At 42.5% G+C, this 20,037-nt stretch overlaps 1 pseudogene; it reads right to left on the minus strand.

Moving 5' to 3' along the window:
• Positions 1-7,030: 7,030 nt before the first annotated feature.
• On the minus strand, positions 7,031-7,536 carry LOC122549516 (annotated as a pseudogene).
• Between the last annotated feature and the right edge of the window lie 12,501 nt (positions 7,537-20,037).

Raw genomic sequence — 20,037 nt, forward strand, 5'->3', positions numbered from 1 at the left:
GACTAGATTGGGTTGGGATATCTGGTCGGCATGGACGGGTTGGATCGAAGGGTCGGTTTCCATGCTGTGCATCTCTATGACTATAAGTGGCAACATCCCAGTGATGGTACTTGCAAACTGGACTTTAGGTAGCACCCGTTATACTCCAAGTAGAAAAGGTTGCAGCTTAGTAAAACATGATCAAAGGAGACCTGTTGATGGTAGACATTACTGCCACTGTAGCCTGGCAATGGAGGGGCTGCTTGTCAAGCAGGTTGCTTTACCCCAGGCAACATTAATTATCTTGAATGTTCTTGGAGCTGCTGCATCCAGAGTGGTGGAGCATATTCCATAACACTCCTGATGCTTACCTTGTACACAGTGGAAAGGTTTTGGGGAGTCAGAGGATGAGTTACTTATGATGGAATATGCAGACTCTTGACCTTATCTGTGGCTGGAGTTTTTTTTGGTTTGTTGAGTTAATTTTCAGGTCAATGTTAAGACTCAAGGATGTTGATAGTTGGCTGTTCAGTGTTGTGAATGCCTTTGAACATCAAGGGAAGATGTTTAGATTTGCTCTTGTTGGAAATGATCATCATTTGACATCTATGTAGAGGGAAGGCCAATGATGAATCAGCCAATGATCATCCAACAATATTGCCTTGAGGAACCCCTATTCAACATCCTGGAGTTGAGATAATTGAGCTCCAATGACCTATCTTTGTGTTCGGTGAAACTGCAACGAGCAGGGAGATTTTCTCCTTCATCCTTACCTTTGCTTTTTCTAGGTCTCCTTGATATCATACCCTGTCAAATGCTGACTTGATGTGAAATTAGTTTCTCTTACCTCACTTCCACATTTCAGCTCTTTTGTTCATGTTGGACCAAGGCCAATGATATCAGATAATGATATCAGGTGCCAAGTGGCTCGTAAGAACATAAAGTGAATGTCAGTGAGCATGAATAGCTGCTGCTCAATAACTCTGTCGATATTCTTCCATTGACCTGCTACTGATTGAGTGTAAATGATATAGTACTAGTTGGATTTGTCCTCTTATTTGTGAACAGGACATAAAGGGGCAATTTTCCATGTTGTTCAGTAGTTGCCAATGGGGGGGTTCTAACTTCACCTGAAAGATTCTTGTGATACAGTGATAATGTTGCCCCTACCTCTGAGATAGTGAAGCTTGGGTTCAAGTTCCATCAGTTCCAGTGTGCCATAAGATCTCTGAATAAGTTGATGATGTAAATATCTATATCTGCACTGAGTTAAGGAAGTGGCTAATTCTGAAGCACAAGTCTCAGTACTGCTGTTAGGGCCCATAGCCTTTGCTGCATTTAATTCTTCCTTTTTATCACATGGAGGGAATAACTTGGCTAAAGACTGCTTTCTGCAATCATGGGATCTCAGAAAGAGACTGAGGTGGACCTTTCACGTAATATGGCAGCTTCAGCCTTGTCTGTGCAATTGCATGCTTATCTCTGCTATCATAGAGGACAAGAATGTTCATATCTGGAAATGTGTTGCTGGAAAAGCGCAGCATTGATGGATTTGACTGAGACAGGCTGGGGTGAGGGGAAATGAGGAAACTGGTGAAATCCGAGTTCATCCCTTGTGGTTGGAGGGTTCCTAGGCGGAAGATGAGGCGCTCTTCCTCCAACCGTCGTGTTGTTGTGGTCTGGCGATGGAGGAGTCCAACGACCTGCATATCCTTGGTGGAGTGGGAGGGGGAATTGAAATGTTGAGCTACTGGGTGGTTGGGTTGGTTGGTCCGGGTGTCCCAGAGGAGTCAAATCCATCAAATTCAGCATCGCCTTCCTAACCTGAGATCTTCTTCCCGCCCTCTCCGCCCCCACCCCAGTCTGACCTTTCACCCTCACCTTGACCTCTTTCCACCTATCACATTTCCGACGCCCCTCTCCCAAGTCCCTCCTCCCTACCTTTTATCTTAGCCTGCTGGACAAACTTTCCCCATTCCTGAAGAAGGGCTTATGCCCGAAACGTCGATTCTCCTGTTCCCTGGATGCTGCCTGACCTGCTGCGCTTTTCCAGCAACACATTTCCAGCTCTGATCTCTAGCATCTGCAGACCTCACTTTCTCCTCAAAGAATGTTCATATGACAATTTTCTCTTTCTAGTTGTTTAATTGGCAATGATTACACATGATTGGCTTAGGGAGCTCTGAATAGTTTTGATCTGACCTGAACAGAAATTGATGGAAAAGCTCAGCTGGTCCAGCAGCATCTGTGGAGAGAAAGCAAAGCTAATGTTTTGAGTCTGAAGAAGGGTCACTGGGTTTTGAACATGAACACTGCTTTCTCCCCCTGGGTGCTGCCAGACTTGCTGAGTGTCTCCAGCAATTTCAATTTTTGTTTTAAATCTTCAGCATATGCATTTCTTTGTTTTATTTTGTTTTGGTCTGACCTATTGGCTAGGGATTTGTTTAGATCTGTGTATAATTGCTGCTTCTACTGATGAACATGCATTTAACCATATACTGCACCTTCATCAGTTTGACACCCATTTTAAGGAAAAAGTGAGGACTGCAGATGCTGGAGATCAGAGCTGAAAATGTGTTGCTGGAAAAGCGCAGCAAGTCAGGCAGCATCCAAGGAACAGGAGAATCGACGTTTCGGGCATGAGCCCTTCTTCAGGAATGAGGGAGGAAGAGAGCTTCTTCAAGGAAGGCATCCTTGCAAGAGGATTCGCAGTAGGTTAAAATTTTCTAGGAGTGAGGACTGCAGATGCTGGAGATCAGAGCTGAAAATGTGTTGCTGGAAAAGCGCAGCAGGTCAGGCAGCATTCCTGAAGAAGGGGTCATGCCCGAAACGTTGATTCTCCTGCATTCCTGAAGAAGGGCTCATGCCCGAAACGTCGATTCTCCTGCTCCTTGGATGCTGCCTGACCTGCTGCGCTTTTCCAGCAACACATTTTCAGCACCTATTTTAAGGAAGCCTGGTGCTGTTCTTGTTTAAATTTTTAAGTAATCCAGGGAAGAGATTTTATGCAGTCTATTTTCTGGTTCTGCTTGTAAAATAATTTCATAGCAGTTCAAAGATAATCAATTTTAGATTTTATTTGCATATGGTGGTAATACGTTCCTCTGACACCTATAGCTGTAATTGCAAAACCTATCATCATTTTATAATCAACAATAAATATATGTTAATTTTGTACAGGATCTGGAACAATGAGACACTATCTAATTATCATATTGTGTAAACGGATGTACAATTATTACCCAAATTGAAATCAATTTAACTATGACTGTCTGGCCATAAAGTCAAAAATGCTGTTAACTTTTAAATAGCTGAAATGGATCTCAAGCGAAAAGGTGACCTGATCTCCTTATATTGCAAGGTGACATACAATTAGAGTCTAATTATCAACGTCATGAGTGTAATTACCTGTTACAGAGAGCAAGAATAGTGTTTCATAGGATCGAGCTGCATACTCTGTTGTCTCCATTTTGTAAAGCAACATTCAACAATAAAAATCTAAATGAGAAAGCAAGCATCTGACTGGAACTTTACCAGCATTTTTGCAATCATTATCAGCTTTTTGTCAATTATTCTATTGTTCTCAATGTCTAATCGCAGCATTTGTGCAGTAGCTCTCACAGTGGAATGCACATAGTTACACAGCCTCCTCTCTCTGTTTCTCCTCAACATCAGTAGACAAGCAGGAGGCTGGAACAACACAGCAAGCCAGGCAGCATCAACTCAACATCAGTCATGTTGATAAAGAATATGGCGATGTTCAGTGGTTAGGCCATTGCAGTGCTTTCACCTTAGCTTACAGGTGGGAGTGGGTGAGCTGAATGTTTCACAGAATGAGAAAACCGTAAAGGGAGAGAAATAGTAAAGGATATGAGAGCAGGCTGCAGAGATGCAATTTCACAGCTTTACTGTCATCTTTCCAGGCTGGGAAGTATGTGAAAGCAATAAATTATACCCATATCAGGTCTTCTCACCATCATGGGTCTAAATGGCAGCATTTTTAGAAAGCAAGCATAAGATCAAGGAATTTTATGAGTGTCATTGAATGCAACTGTAGGCAGAGCTATTGACAATGAATTTGACAGCTTCATTAGCAGGGTTTGTCAAAATGGCACAAATGAGCCTCAGGGATTTATTGCACATCCTAAATACTGACATTAAACATTTACACCATTGTTTCCTGGGTCATCGATGTGCTACCACATAACCATAAGTTCCTGAAATATGGCTTGTGCTTGAAGGGAAAGCAGATAAATCCAGAACGAAGCTGCAGAAACAATGGGTTTCTATCAAAGAGTAATATTTTGGTATATAGTATTTCAATAATTTGAAACATGACATATGGTAAGTGTTAGCGTACAATTATAAAAGTTGGTGGGAGGACTTCAAGAAACAGGACAATTGTCATTTATTTCATGTGGACACAGAGACAGCCATGTTTATCATCTTGAAGTGTAAAACTCATTCTTTGTACAGATCATTACTACATAAATATTACTATTATCACACTTTTGTCCACTACTAATGTGGTGTCTCGCATTATCTGCTGTTTCCTATAATTTTTATAAGTATTATTTGTGTTTCACCCTAGACCAGCTCGATCAATTGATAAAGTGTATCTCCTATACTTTCAGCCTGCCCTTGTGCTATCTGTGGTTCTTATTTATTTTTAGAATAAAGTGTAACTCTTAACTAGAGGAAACTGATTCAACTCTTTCAGTAAGTATAGCTTGCTCAGGAGAAAAAGAATTCACTTTGGACCACTGATACTAGAAGTCTTCCAGGAGAGGAATTTATATCTGTGTCTGCTGTAGACAAATTATTACCAAGCAAAGCAGAAGCACTTTCTTTTTCTGTTCAGCAATCCCATTGTTCCTGTGTAAACAATTTGAAACTATCGATAGGAATGTCTTAAAAATCTTCGTCAGATGATGTGCTGTATTAAGTCGGTAACCTTACAAAACACCAGAGAATATCAAGTTAGGTCCCAAATCAATTAACAGCCTCGCACTTTATTAAATTCTGTCAGTTCTGCATTTAAATCTTCCTGGCTGATTATATCCGAACCAGTGTCTGAATCTCAAATGGCAAATCTTTCATTTAAATTGAGGAAAGGGAAAGTAAGTCCCTTGATTCACAGAAGCAAGAAGAGATATCATCTATAATTTGGAGCTCCAACCTTAGGGCCTTTTGGAAAGAGAAAAATTATAAAGGTTAAATTTATTCTGGTATTCTCCAGCAAGTCACCTTGCATCTGAAAAGTCATCTGAAGTGGGCAATAGAAATTAGGAATTCTCTCCTGTATTCCAATGCTTAGAAAAAATACCAACTGGTAAAATGATAATTGGCAAGAAAGAGCACTTAACCTTCCTCTCTTTTGGCTCAATAGCAGAACTCACAATTTCAGAACCTTATCTGTTGAAATAACCAGGGGTCTGAATCTTATGGGTTGCATTGAGTTCTGTGGATTGATTCTCACTGCTCGGCTGAGCAAGTTTTCTTGCTATATCTTATCAAAATCTTTGCACTAATTGCTACTTGATTCCTCAAGTTAAGAATCATACCCACTTTCTGCTCCATCTTATCAACTACTGTTGCCAGACCAACTCATCACGCAGCGGATGTCCACTATAAGTTGAGCATAACTTGAGGCCTTGCCAACTTCCAAAGCCCACTGTACATTTGGCAGGCGTGCTGCCATCTGGAAGCTGTGTTGCTCAGCTTTGGAAGGACTGAGAAGTGATGGCAGAGATGGGGCAGATGGCACCATGCTGCCCTGAGAAGGACGTGGAGGTCCCTGTGGACAGGGCTATGGAGAGGAGAAGAGTCCTTCTCTGAGATAAAAGAAATGCTGAATAAAGCAGCAGGTCTGGCAGAAGCTGTGGAGAGAGAAACTGCATTAATGTTTTCAGTCTGCTATGAATGTTCTTCCCAGACGACTGGTAGCGGAAGCCATGCTGCCTTATTATGTCAGTGTGGTCATTGATGGTCACTTGGATCAGTGCCACCTCCAAGGAAAGGAGGACTGGGCAACAGTGCAGGAAGAAGGTCAATCATCTTTGCCAGAGCAAGTTCAATATTCTACTCTCTGCTACCTCACATTATCTGTGCCACTGCACCCACCTCCCACCAAACTGGATGCTCTGACTCTCCCTCTGTTGTATGCAGCACCTTCTTTTTATTTTGATAACAAAGGACACTCAAATCTGAATAAGGTGTGAAGTATGATCAAGAATAAGGCATAACATATCTACACCAATCTGCATAGTCACTTTGGTCTTACCTTAGACAAGACAGGGAAAACTCTGGATCAAAGTCTGCACGTTAAACTGAAATCTTGTCTTTCAGATCATCTTCCACTATCCCTCAAGATACAGCTCACAACTCTCTTCATGCTATTTATCATTCACTAGTATTATCAAATACCACTGATTAAAATGATCACATTCATATATTTAAACATAGCTCCATAAATTGAAAACTAAAATTGAGCAAACAGATGACAGCTCAAACTTGCATATCAAGATTGCCATCATGATCTTCAATGCAAAATTAACTTTTTACAGATCACACCTAATGAGGGTAATTGTCTCAGACAAACCCAGGTATACTGATCAGAAGAGTTTGAAGGACAGTGGTTTGTTTTCCTTATCACTCCATAAATCACAAATTAAATGAGAATTAAAAACAACTCTTTGAAAAGTGAAAAATGAGGAATTCTGACAAGCCAGATCACGACATCAAAATACTCTTCAAACAAGTACCACCACTCAGGCAGGCAGAAAACACAGGTGACCTCCAGCAAATAGCTGAAACCTTGTGGTTTCTAAGAAATATTCAAGCGTCAAGTGATTTGCTTCTCGAGATTCTTGCTCCCTGCCACTAACCTTCCACTTCATTCCAATGTGTGCAAAGTATGCCAACATGACTGAAAAATATAAAAAATGAAAAAGAACAATGTTTATTAGAGCCAAGGTATGCAGTATGTTCCAATAGGTATATATTCTGCAAAGTGAAATAGGAGCTTTCCCCCACCCCCTGAATTTACATTCTATTCGTCATCTTTGTCCTTGGCACCATGTTGCAGTATGTGAGTAAATTCAATATCATTGAAATTGCCTTAGTATCAATTGGTGCTTCATGAAAAACTTCATCCATCTCCCCATCAGTAAACTGATCACCCATTGTTGTCAACAAATCTCTCAAGTAGTCTTCCTGGATATAACCTGTTCCTTCTTCACCAAAACATGCATAGGCATTTCTGATTACATCTTCAAGGTCTGTCCCATTCAGCTTTTCACTAAACATGGTCAAGAACATGGTAAAGTTGATAGGCCTTGGACCTTCATTCATCATTGCCTGAAGGTATTCATCATTTGGATCCTTTCCAAATGAAGCTAACATGTCATGCAAATCCTCCTTATCAATGAAGCCATCACCATTCTGATCGATCATGTTGAAGGCCTCCTTAAACTCCTGAATTTGTGACTGATCAAACCTGGTGAATACGTTGTTGTACGCTGAGGGCGCTTCTTGGTGGTCTTTCCCCTGGTTCATTTGCTCAACACGGTGGTTAGGTATTGTATCTCACAAATCTCCTGTTGACACTTGGTACCTCTCCTGCTCCCTTAGTAGTAGACTCACCAATGTTAAGGGCATTTAAATGGTCATTGGATAAACATATGGATGATAATGGATAGTGCGGGTTAGATGGACTTTAGATTAGGTTCACAACATCGAGGGCTGAAGGGCCTGTACTGCACTGTAATGTTCTATGTTCTCTCTCTCACTCTTGCTACTTCATTCCCGCTCCCTCCACCATATTCCCACATCACTGACCCCACATCCCCTCTGTGCTGCCTCCTCACTCACTTCAAACATCTCCACACCTCACGCACCAGGTAAGAGCTATGCCACACACTTGCATCTTACTCATTCTAACCCTTTATGTCATTACAGGAGATCCTATAACAGGGTGGAACAATAGTGCACAGGTTAGGAGGAATGGGGTTGTGCCTGATATCTGTGTCCTCACCCCACACAAGGAAAGGATACTCACCCTTACAGGAGAAGGCAGGAACCACTCCTGCGAGGGTTCAGGAGCAAGACCCGAGTAAGTAACACTTGTCATTCCCCTGCAATAGTTACATTTAACCAGGCGTCCAAGACTATGACTAACCAGTGGCTACAACATCTTCTGCCTCTTATGCACATATCCTCCTAACTACCAGCTTGTTTCCTGCAGAGGAGAGTTCCTCAAGCTCCCCAGGTGACAGCGCAGATGTAATGGAGCGGTCATTGTCTACACTGCCTCCTGGAACTCCCAGCAGCACAGTTGAGGGCATCTCAGTGGACTTTATAAATTCTATACACTGACAGCACCAAGGCTGTTGGTCAGAGGACTGTTGGAGACCAGGCGCCTTCTGAGATTCCACTCGGTTATGACGTTGTCGTCTCAGTCTTGAGGGACCTGGAGAGGCTGTAGCAGGAGAGGACTCTGTAATCTTACTGATGAGGAACTTCATAAGGAGGAGAAGCTGCACTCCTTGCTGAGGTGCTGGAGTGTTGCAGCCAGTTCAGCGATGCACTACCTGTTGTCATCCAGATGCAGCAGCAGTGCAGTCAGCCCTGTAACCATCTGACTGTGTCCATGAAGATGCTGGCAGCTGGAATGGACAGACAGGTCCAACACCCTCAGGGCTGTGTGAAAGTCAACAGCACCTGCACTCCACTGCCCCACCCTTTGGTTCTCAGTACTGAGGCTAGAGCAGAAGTGAGACTGGGGAGCCATAACCATTGTCCTTCTCCTCACAGGGAGAGTGGATGGTGCCGCAAGGAGCCCAGCTGAAGTAATAAGACACTCATAGGCCCCACTTTAGACTCCAGTTAGGAAAGATCACCTCAATCCTATCTGCCCCATCTCTGAGCCTTGAACGTTCATGCCAAGGAGGACCACTTAGCATGCCCTTCAGCACGTCTGACTTGCCCAGACACAACTTGTCTTGGTACACTGCAAGCAAAGCATTAGGGCCAATGGGTACCACTGTTGAGCAGACCCCCTCCATCCTGTTTACAGAACAGGGAAGCTCAGTGTATCACAGCAGGAGGGAGAGGAAGAGAAACCTCTATTAATAACACGTGCGTTGGCAGCTGGGATCCTCAAGTAAATAGTCTGTGCAGCACATGATGTGATGGAAATAGTTTTTGTTGAGCATACAAAATGATGTACATAGATTTTTGCTGCAAATAAACCATGTAATGTTGAATGTTTGGTATTCAAACAATGTTAGTTCACTTGATATTACATTTCATAAACTTTCGAGTTACCATTCATCTGGTTATCCTTGTGTCTTATTTTCCGTAGATTGTCCATGATGCCCTGCAGCATCACTCCTTGGCCATTAGCAAGGTACAATGGTTGGGATTGTATGATGAGCACCAAATATACCATGTGAGAATAAGAGTAGTAATATGTGTGCATGGCCGTGGATCATTCCGACACCGCTCCCCAAATCATTGCTGTAGGAGGCCAGGAAGAGTTGGGGGAGGAACCCAGAGGGCTAGAGTGATGAAGATAGAATATGTTGCAAGACAACAGGATTCCAATGTGGATGCCCAGTGATTACTTGCAGATGCAAGCCCTGGCCTTCACAGGTCACCTCACTTGTGCCACCCACAACTGAGTTGTTTTCCTCAATATTGTATTCTCTCCATGTGCTTCACGGTTGAAGTAACAAGTGGCCAGTGGCTTTCAGCCTCAGCGTTAACATATGACTGACACCCCAAGCATCACCCTTTCCTTCTCCAAAAACAAAGTACTGGAGAAACTCAGTAAGTCTAGCAATATCAATGGAGAGGCAGAGTTAGCATTCCAAGTCTGATCTGACTCTTTAGAACTCACCCTTTCCTTTCGAGGTGCCCATTCTGTCAACCTGGTACTTGTCAGGATGTTGCCCAAAACACATGCCTGCACCCATCAACTGCCTGTCAACAATTTCTCTCAGCCTCTTACCCACTTTTCTCATAATTCCTGCAACAGCAGTGATGGCATAACCATGCCCACTCCCTCATGTGACGTGACCTACCTGTGGCAGCTCTCATCTGTCCAGACTCCTGGTTGGTGGATACATATCTCCTACTGTTCCTCCTCTCCTGCAGCATGGAGGCATAGTTTATGCCTCTGTATGTACCTTGACTGCATAAACTAGCACCTGACTGGATTCCTTATCATGGCCAAAGCCTGAGACTGGTATGTTGACTAACTGCGCTAGGCACCCCCTAACAGGCACATGCCCCATTGAGTTCACTGTGGGCTACTCCAAACCTTTCAGACATGTCTGAATGTGCTCTGGAAATCCCACGGAGGCTGTGTGGCGCAGGTGCTAGGCTAACATCCCACATTGACACAAGGCAAGGTTCATGCACCATTGACTGAGGACTGCTGCACAGCATGGCTACCTGTTTAGTTGTGTGACTGTGCCAATTGGCAGTGCAAGGCAAGGCTGCGTAGGGCAAGGAATGCATGCAGCTGGTGTGCCGATAGGTACTAGGTAGATGCATGCTGAAAGAGCAAGGCAGTAGCCATAGCAGGTCCACATTGTGTAATGGATTCCTTTCCCTGTACTGGTTTTTCTGGCAAAGAACACTGGCAGTCTGCCCTTGCAAAGCCAATGCATTGAAGGATGCCAAGATGGTGGCAATTCATTCTTGAATATCAAATGCCAATTTCATGGTGGTTGGGTACCTGTGGCTGTGCTCATTGATTATGCCTTGCTCTGCAGTTTGTCCTTGGAGAACATGGAGGAAATTTGGAGCAAGTGGCGAGTTGAACCCACCAAGAACCCTCTCTGCTTCCAATGAGGAGTTTTCCTGATCACTCGTTCATTTAATGAGTTTGGTAAGATCATGAACCATGGGCAATTGGGTAGTCCATAAGCTGTTTGAAAAACAATGATGAGTGTCAATTAGATGCTCACCTCTGGTTGGCAAGCATCCCTCCACACTGCCTGAGAAAAAATGGTCTCAGTGAACAACTCTCCTGGTTCTATCAATCATCTCACCATAGCCCACTCTGCTTGGAGTAAGATTCCACTCTTGGTCTTTGAAAAGGATAATGTTCCACATGCTTTACTTCAGAGTTCCAACCTTCAATCCATCCCAAAATTGAAAAGATTCATTTACTGACCACATTCAGTTAAACCATTGATCACTGTATAGAAAACATGTCACCATTTCTCTATCCAGGTACACTTTAACTACAAGCTGTTTATTGGCTATTCTTAGATTGATGGGACTGTGTAAATTACTTTGAAATCCAAGACAGCAAAATCATTCGATAAATTGTCTGTCTTGACTCACAGACAGCACTTTGCCTCTGAGGCACAGGATCACCTCCTTGAGTATATATCTTGAGTGCAGAAGCTATGCCTATGAGCTATTGTGGTACATTAGAAGTGTCCTGAACTAAGAAGCCTGGGTTCAAGTCCCACCTGCTCCCGAAATGGGTAATAACGTATCTGAACAGGCTGATTAGTAAATGCCTATAACCAAGGCTAACACTTCAATGTTAGTTAAAACTGTTGCATTTTAGAAGAGTTATGAAACAGAGACTCTACTTACTTACTCATCCTTAATTGTTATCACTCTTACAATAAAATCCAAGTAACTTTTGATTTCTCTATAGCAAGTGGTCCATTATTATCTTCCCTTGCTGTTCTATGCTCCTTGAAGGTAACATCATTTCCAACCAGTATACTGCCCCCCGACCCCTTCACATAATCCATTACCTGGATACTTAGTGATAGAGACTGGTTATATATATAGCAATGGTCTTTCCCGGACTTAAAATATTCTTGTCTCCATGATTACTTCAACATTGACAATATCACCACTCCTTTTTTGCCTGACTGTCATTACCATCATCATGACTCCACCCTAAGATTTTAGCAATGTTATTGTTACTTTTGCATTCAAAGTATTGCAATATTTGTTAGTCTCTCAAGTAGCAATTTAGGTTATTTCCAAGATGCCATTGTTTGAAATCTCATTTGCTTTAATTCCTGTTCACTCATTTTCCTCACTCTTCCAAACCTTCACTGACTTCTCGTCTTGGCGTGTATCAAATTCAAATTTTCTTTCCTCTTCACACCGCCCCACCTTTACAATCTTTGAGGTATGCTTTACATCCAACAGGACAATGCTTGTTATTTCTTGAAACAGGAGAACAAGACATTGGTAGTGTGACACTGAAACATCCAACAGACAGTTACAGTTCACCAATACTAGAAATGTTATAATCATAGGCACAATCTTGACTGGGATAGCATTTAGCTATTTAGCAACAAAGAGTAACATGATTCCATGTGCATGCCACACTTTGAGTGACCTGGTCTAAGATGATGTCTGAGACTTTCATATCCTCTAGACACTTGTTATAATACAATGTTGATATCCAGCATATATCTCTTAAAGCCATACTGATGCACTGCGTTTCTTAAAGGTACACTGATGAACTTAGGTAGAACTCTGCAACCTTCTTTTTCCAAAAGAAGAATTATTCCAACCAGATATGCATGGTTGCAATTAGACACATGTTGAAAATGCACTGATTATACAAACACATTTAAAGTGAGTTCACAAAATTAACCACTCAATGTTCAACATAACACTAAAATGTTTGATAACTCATCCAGATCTGGTGATCGCTTAATTTATTCACACATTCTGCAGCTGAGATGTTCAATGTAGGATCATAGAATTTGTGCAGTGACAAAGCAGGATATTTGACTCATTATATCCGCACCGACCCTCCGAAGAACTTACCACGCAGACACAACCCTCCCCGTGCCCCCACCCTGTTCCTCGTATCCATACAGTTCCCACCTAATCTACACAACCCTGGTTAGTATAGGAAATTTAGCATGGCCAATTCACCTAAACTGTACATCTTTGGACTTTGGGAGGAAACTGGAGCAGCGGAAACCCAAACAGACATGGGGAGAATATGCAAATTCCACACAGTCACCTGAGGCTGGAATTGAACCTGGGTCCCTGGCGCTGTGAGGCAACAGGACTACCTACCAAACCAGTGTGCCACCTTTATTGATTATGTATTGCTGATGTGTTATTTTTGTGAAGTAATACTGCTATTAGGTAAAATTATTCAGGGAAATTGTGGGAACAGTACTGAGTTGGCTGATCAGCCATGGTCATGTTGAATAGCAGATTCTAGATTAGAGTGGTGCTGGAACGTGCAAACTCCACACAGTCAGTCGCCTGAGGCGGGAATTGAACCCGGGTCTCAGGCGGTGTGAGGCAGCAGTGCTAACCACTGTGCCACCGTGCCGCCCACTACTTCAGGATCTCTCCACCCTGCATGCACTCTGCCTCTATTCCTGATGAAGGGCTTTTGCCCAAAACATCGATTTTCCTGCTCCTCGGATGCTGCCTGAACTGCTGTGCTTTTCCAGCACCACTCTAATCTAGAATCTGGTTTCTAGCATCTGCAGTCCTTGTTTTTACCATATTGAATAGCAGAGCAAGCTCAAGGGCCGAATGGCCTATTCCTGTTCCTATGTTCTTGTTCCTATGTTCTATGTATCTATATAAAGCATTTGGAATATTCTGAAGTCACAAAATATGCTGAATAAATTCAACTTTTTTCTTTATTTGAAAATAATGGGGAGAAATAAATATAGAAATAATTTTGTTTTTTCCTTTCTGCGAATGCACATTATTGAATTTCACAAGCCAAACCCTTACAGTACAAGTACAAAGAGCACAAAAGAAGTCAACTGCTCCATTTTCCATCATTACTCTGTGTACATTTTAACACCCAGTTCATCCTACTTCACAATTTCTTGAATCCAACATGGATGATGTGTTTTAGTTTGATATTCCTTCATTTCCTTTCATTGAGATCAGTTCATGTTCCTATAAAAATAAAACGGACATTCAGGATTGGTGGGTGCCGAGGGAAAGATTGGAAGACAATCTAAAAGAGGCTAACAGCCTGTGTGGCGAAATTGCAGCAAACTTATTTATAACTTGATTTTGATGACTTCCTTTATCAGTTGTTACCAATTACCTAAACAGCTGCCTTTGTGTTTTTTTGCAGAGGAGTCATTCTTTACCCATTCACACAGACCACACCAAGTTTCCTATTCAACATTCCCAGTGTTTTTAATTTTTGGAAGAAGCAAACCAAGAGAGAGATGCCAGGGATGGTCAACCATACCACAGGCATATGCACCTGAATTGTGGCATGTGGAGTACAGTGTACAATAATTATGTTACTGAATTTAAAATCTAGAGGTCTGCACTTACAGTTCAAAGGATATGAGTTGAAATTTCATGATGGCAGTTCGAAAATGTGAATTCCATGAAACAAAAATCTGGAAATAAAATGTCACTATCAATATAAATGACCATGAAGCTGTCAGGCCATCATTAAAATTCAACTGGTTTATCAATGCCCTTTAAGAAAGGAAACATGGCTTTCACAGATGTCTAGCCAATATGTGACTCTAGTCCCACACTGGTATAATTGCCCTGAAGTTCCCTCCGAACCTGACAAACAACTGTTATGAACCCAGGTGATGGTTCGACCAGACAAGTCAGATCGAAGAATGATATTTGGTCTGATAGATTTTTTTTGTTTAGTTAGTTAATGAAGTGGTTTGTCACTGAGACATGTTCACAGAATATTTTTTTGTAAATAATGGAACAGAAACTTATTCTCCAAAAGAAGAAATAAATAAAACAATTCAAGTTATTTGCTTACATACAACAGAATATTTCCAAAACACATAGCAAAACAAAGTTTCAACCACTTAACTGACATTACCTGTTTCATATCCAGTGACATTACTCTCCCTTGTCATCTCTTTAGGGTTCTACTTAACAGATCCCTGACAATTTCTTTGCCTTGGAATGTGGAGACAATTCAATGAGTCTTTTCCAAATCTGTTAGTGTGAACTTTTCATAAATCTGAGAAACTAAATGATTTCCATTCTGATACCCTCCTAATTACTAACCATCTCTCCTGGTTTGAAGATTCTACAAACTAAACCTTTCTGCTGAGGTAACTTGTTTCCTAACCAGCTTTTAAGACAGAAACCAAGCCTACTCCTGAACTCAACGCTGGTAACTTTTGAACTGATTTTTCAAAAGTAAACTTACATATCACAGATTTGTTGAATTGAAAACAAAGCTGATGGCCATAGATGTTTACTGTACCTGTCATCAATCTAGCTATATAAATATATTTCCATTAGCACCATGGGTGCCCATAGTTACCCACCACACTGGCAAAATATCAGACTAAAGAAATCCATTCACAGAAGTAACAAACACCTATCTGCCTCTATTTTGAAACATAAATTGAAAAAATAATATTTATATGTATAAATTATCAGAATGCCTAAGTGGCTTCCTTATGTGTGCATCCACAACATTAGCTGCTCATGACAGGCCACAACAAATATCTGCACATACACTGCTGATGTCAACTGGGATGTTGCTTATTTTTCATTGGAAGAAAATGAGAGTGAGTTGGGGGAGTGGCAAGGGGTGAGAAGACTCGGATTGAGGAGTCTGTGTAGACCAGGGAAGGGGTTGGTGAGGCAGAGCGGGGTGGTAAGGGATGATGAGATGGAGCTTTCCCTCCCTGCTGCTGTACATGAAGTAGGTCTTTGCTGCTTCCAAGGCCCCTCCAGATGCCACAGTGCTGAGGGAGGAGCCCATTCTGGAGCCAGGAGGCCGCAGCTGGGGGCTAGAACTGCTGTTATTTGCCTGGAACCGAGGTGAGGAGGCGATGATGTGAACAGCAGGAATGGGGGTGCAAACTCCGGGCGCAGGGTTCTGGCTCCAGGAAATACATACAGTACAGCCACTGGGAAGAGCCAGGAGGGAAGATGGCAGGGTGTGCATAAATGGTGGCCAAGGAGAGATATCACCGCTCTGACTGCTGCAACGTCCATCTCTGCCTCCCTGAATCTTGGATGTTATGGAACTTGCAGCTGCATGGTCTTTGGGACTGCCTGCTATTTCCCATTGCTTAAGAATGACGTCAAGTCCTCCTTTACATGTGTGTACTTTTCGCAGCACCTAGAACTGGTGTTTGCAACACCCGCAGAGATAAATGGTGCACTTTTCAACACTCAACTCACTTGGAGTAAATTGTTAACCTAGCCGCAGGTTAACAAGTTGCCCACCACTACATTCTCATTGAGCGATGTGTAACTGCCCTGTCACTGCCCTGAGAATAAAGGAAAATCTATGCAGTTAGTGGGGTTTCAGGGGTTTCAACTCCAGTATGCCAGTAGCAACGGGTCCTTTTAATAAAGAAGACTTCAGTCAGCAATTCCACTTGCTTCAACCTACCTTAAAGACTAACTTGCAACACAGCTACTTCACTGCTGCAGATTGTAAAGGACACAGCTTCCATGAAGCATGTGGAATTGTTCAGAGACAGCTTCCTTTGTCAGTTGCAGCTTGTAAGCATTGCTACTGGGTCATTTGCAGGATCCTGTCTGATGTATCCGTTAGTGCCTGAACCAAAGCTTGAAGCTCTGCCAGCATCATGCTTTGAAATGTAAAACATATGAGTTCTGGATCCCCAGGCTCTTCAGTTGAGAGGCAATGAATTCTGACAGCTACTCCCTGGTGCGGTTCAATTGTACTTATAAGTGTCACCCAGTGAACTGCCCTGGTGCACCCCTCAACTCGTTATTTGAACATATCAGAAGAAATGCTTGAGAAGAACAGAGGAGGAGACGGTGTGGTGTTCATTTTTATACTGTATTAGGACTTGGATTATTATTTGGTGCACACCCCAAAGATGTTATCTTTTCAACTTTGCAATTAAGTAAAAACTGAGGGAACTGTGGATGTTGGGAATCTGAAACAAAAACAGAAATTGCTGGAAAAGCTCAGCAAGTCTGGCAACATCTATGGATAGAAAGCAGAGTTAATGATTCGGGTCCAGTGACTTCTTCAGAGCTGATTATAGCAAGGAAAAGGTTGGTATATATGCTGAAGATTTCTCTGTGGGCTCCATCTCCACTTATCACTTACTCATTCTCCCTCCCTTCAACCACCCCCCCCCCCATCTTCAGCATATACACAAATCTTTTCCTAGCTACAATTAGCTCTGAAGAAAGGTCACTGGACCTGAAACGTTAACTCTACTTTCTCTCCACAGATGCTGCAAGATCTGCTGAGTTTTTCTCGCAATGAAGTAATTTACTTCCAAAATTGTTTCATTTCTAAGATTTGTTCCCTTAAGTTACATTGGTATTTTCAGTTTCACATTGCTGCCTCTCCATACACACACAAACCCCTCCCTCTACCTGCCCCTCCCCCTGTCTCTTGATTCCAAGAGTTACATTTTCCCTGTATTTCTTTCTTCACCCCTGGATTTGCTTCCCTCTGACCATTGTGGCACAGATAGCCTCACAGGAAGTTAACACCTTCAATACCTTATCTGGGCCGACATGACACCAATTGTTAAAGTGCACTTGAGAATGTAACTTTTTAAAAACGTTTTGCGATTTGCATATGAAAGAACTGAAACCAACATGGTCATTCTAAAAATTTGGAGACTTTACAACCAATCCAGGTCTTTTTCAATATATAATTTCAGTTGCATCACACTGTAAACTTTTGCTATAAATTCTGTGTTGCAATCTTCTTCTCCACAATCACCTGACGAAGGGCAGTGCTCCGAAAACTAGTGCTTCCAAATAAACCTGTTGGACTATAACCTGGTGTTGTGTGATTTTTAATTTTGTACACCCCAGTCCAACACCGGCATCTCCAAATCAATCCTATCTACAAGATGCACTGCAGAAAATCAGGCTTATTCAGACAGCTGCTTCTAACTTATCTGTGCTGTAGACTTCTTTATTATGACTCAACAATTAAACCCACAAACACTTCAAACTAGTAGGAAATGGATAACTAATACATGCGAACACCACCTCCCACAAGTTTCCCTCTGTGACAATCACCATTCTGAAATACCTTCCTTCGATGTCATTAGGTACAATCCTGGAATTCCCTCCCTAATGGCATTTTCGGTTGACCTGCAGTATATGGACTGCAGCAGTTCAAGAAGACTCAGCACTGCTGCCTCACCGTGCCTGGGACGTGGTTCGATTCCAGCCTCGAGTGACTAACCGTGGAGTTTTTGTACGTTCTCACTGTGTCTTCATGGGTTTCCTCCAGATTAGATTAGATTACTTACAGTGTGGAAACAGGCCCTTCGGTCCAACAAGTCCACACCGACTCACCGAAGCGCAACCCACCCAGACCCATTCCCCTACATTTATCCCTGCACCTAACACTACGGGCAATTTAGCATGGCCAATTCACCTGACCTGCACATTTTTGGACTGGGAGGAAACCGGAGCAGACACGGGGAGAATGTGCAAACTCCACACAGTCAGTCGCCTGAGGAGGGAATTGAACCCGGGTCTCTGGCATTGTGAGGCAACAGTGCTAACCACTGTACCACCGTGCCGCCCACATGCTTCGGTTTCCTCTCACAATCCAAAGATATGCAGGTTAGGGTGGATTGGCCATGCTAAATTTCCCACAGTGTCCAGGAATGTGCAGGCTGGGTGGATGGGCCATGGAAAAATTCAGGTTTCAGGGATAAGAGGGTCTGGGTCTGGGTCTGGGTCTGGCTGGGATGCTATTTGGAAGGGTGGTGCGGACTTGATTGGCCGAATGGCCTGCTTCCACACTGTAGGGATTTTATGAAAAGACATCACACCACTACCTTCTCAAGGGCACTAAAGGGTGATGGCAAATCTTATGAGATAATTTTTTTGAAACATTATTTTTTAACACATTCAAACAAAGAAACAGCTTGATTATGAAGGGCCCAAGGAATTGAGGTCTGTACTCACTGGAGCTTGGAGAAGTGGTTTACGTTTTCAGCTGCATACCTCACATGTACAGTCTCATATATACTCGTATACATCATGCCACACACGTAGAGCCAGGTTTGTGAACCCATGTATTTCCCATTTTTCTCAAACAAAATTGCACCTGTGGACATAATTCCTGTCAGATAGGGTGCTAAGGATTTACATGAAATGGCAATCAACATTCCAATCATCAAGGTGAGGAAAATCAGCCCATTTGATAAGATCTGAGAATTCACACAAAATATTTCACTCACCTGCAGGAAACTGATTTTTCTTTGCCTCTTACTCAATTAGTCCTCCTGCCTGCCTTCCCATAAGCTTTGGGTGAGTTTGAAAGATTCCACCCTTCACCTCTGTTGAAATCATAGACAAAGACATTTTGTACACCAGTGTTCATAGTCGAAAGGGTGATTGTACCTTATGCCTGCTGTTAACAGGGTAATCACATACTCAGACAAGGACCAGTTGCTATCAACCTACTGGCATTGACAGTATAGCTGATTTGAAAGGGATTACTGACATTTTTCCAAAGCATCTGCAAGTGACTCTATGTTAATAAACAAGGCAGAGGTTCATATCCTTAATTTCCATTCCAATTATGGGCCAACCATACCATGCACACAACCATCAGTTCCAGTGGCATGAGAATAGATAAGGTCCAGCAGCAAAGGTAAGTTTGAAATTATTATCATGGGGCTTAGAAAGGCAGATAGTACCCTGTAACCACAACATCATACGACAGTTAATTTGCCGTCATCAGCATGGCCTGATGTTGACTTGTTAAAAACAAGCCGGGAGCCTAAATTGAAGGCTGCCTCTTTGCTCCAGCAGGAAACTTGCATACACCATTTGTCGGATACTCAAATGTCAAAACTATTCTCCGTGTATTTCAAATGTCAATTTTAAAAATCTGACATGTGCTTATTAAACATTTCTACCTTTAACAACATAATGTGGACTCTCTCTCTCTGCCATATAAAAGGGTGTGAAGAGCCCTGTGTGTATAGGGTTGGAAGGTAGGAAACGAGGAATGGTGCTGGAATTTAAGGTGGCTGTTCAGCCTGAGGGGTGCTCAGTGCAGTCAGTGATTACATTTGGTGAGCATCCAACTCATTCATTTTG

This window comes from Chiloscyllium plagiosum, chromosome 4, assembly GCF_004010195.1.
Source record: "Chiloscyllium plagiosum isolate BGI_BamShark_2017 chromosome 4, ASM401019v2, whole genome shotgun sequence".
NCBI classification, from domain to species: domain Eukaryota; kingdom Metazoa; phylum Chordata; class Chondrichthyes; order Orectolobiformes; family Hemiscylliidae; genus Chiloscyllium; species Chiloscyllium plagiosum.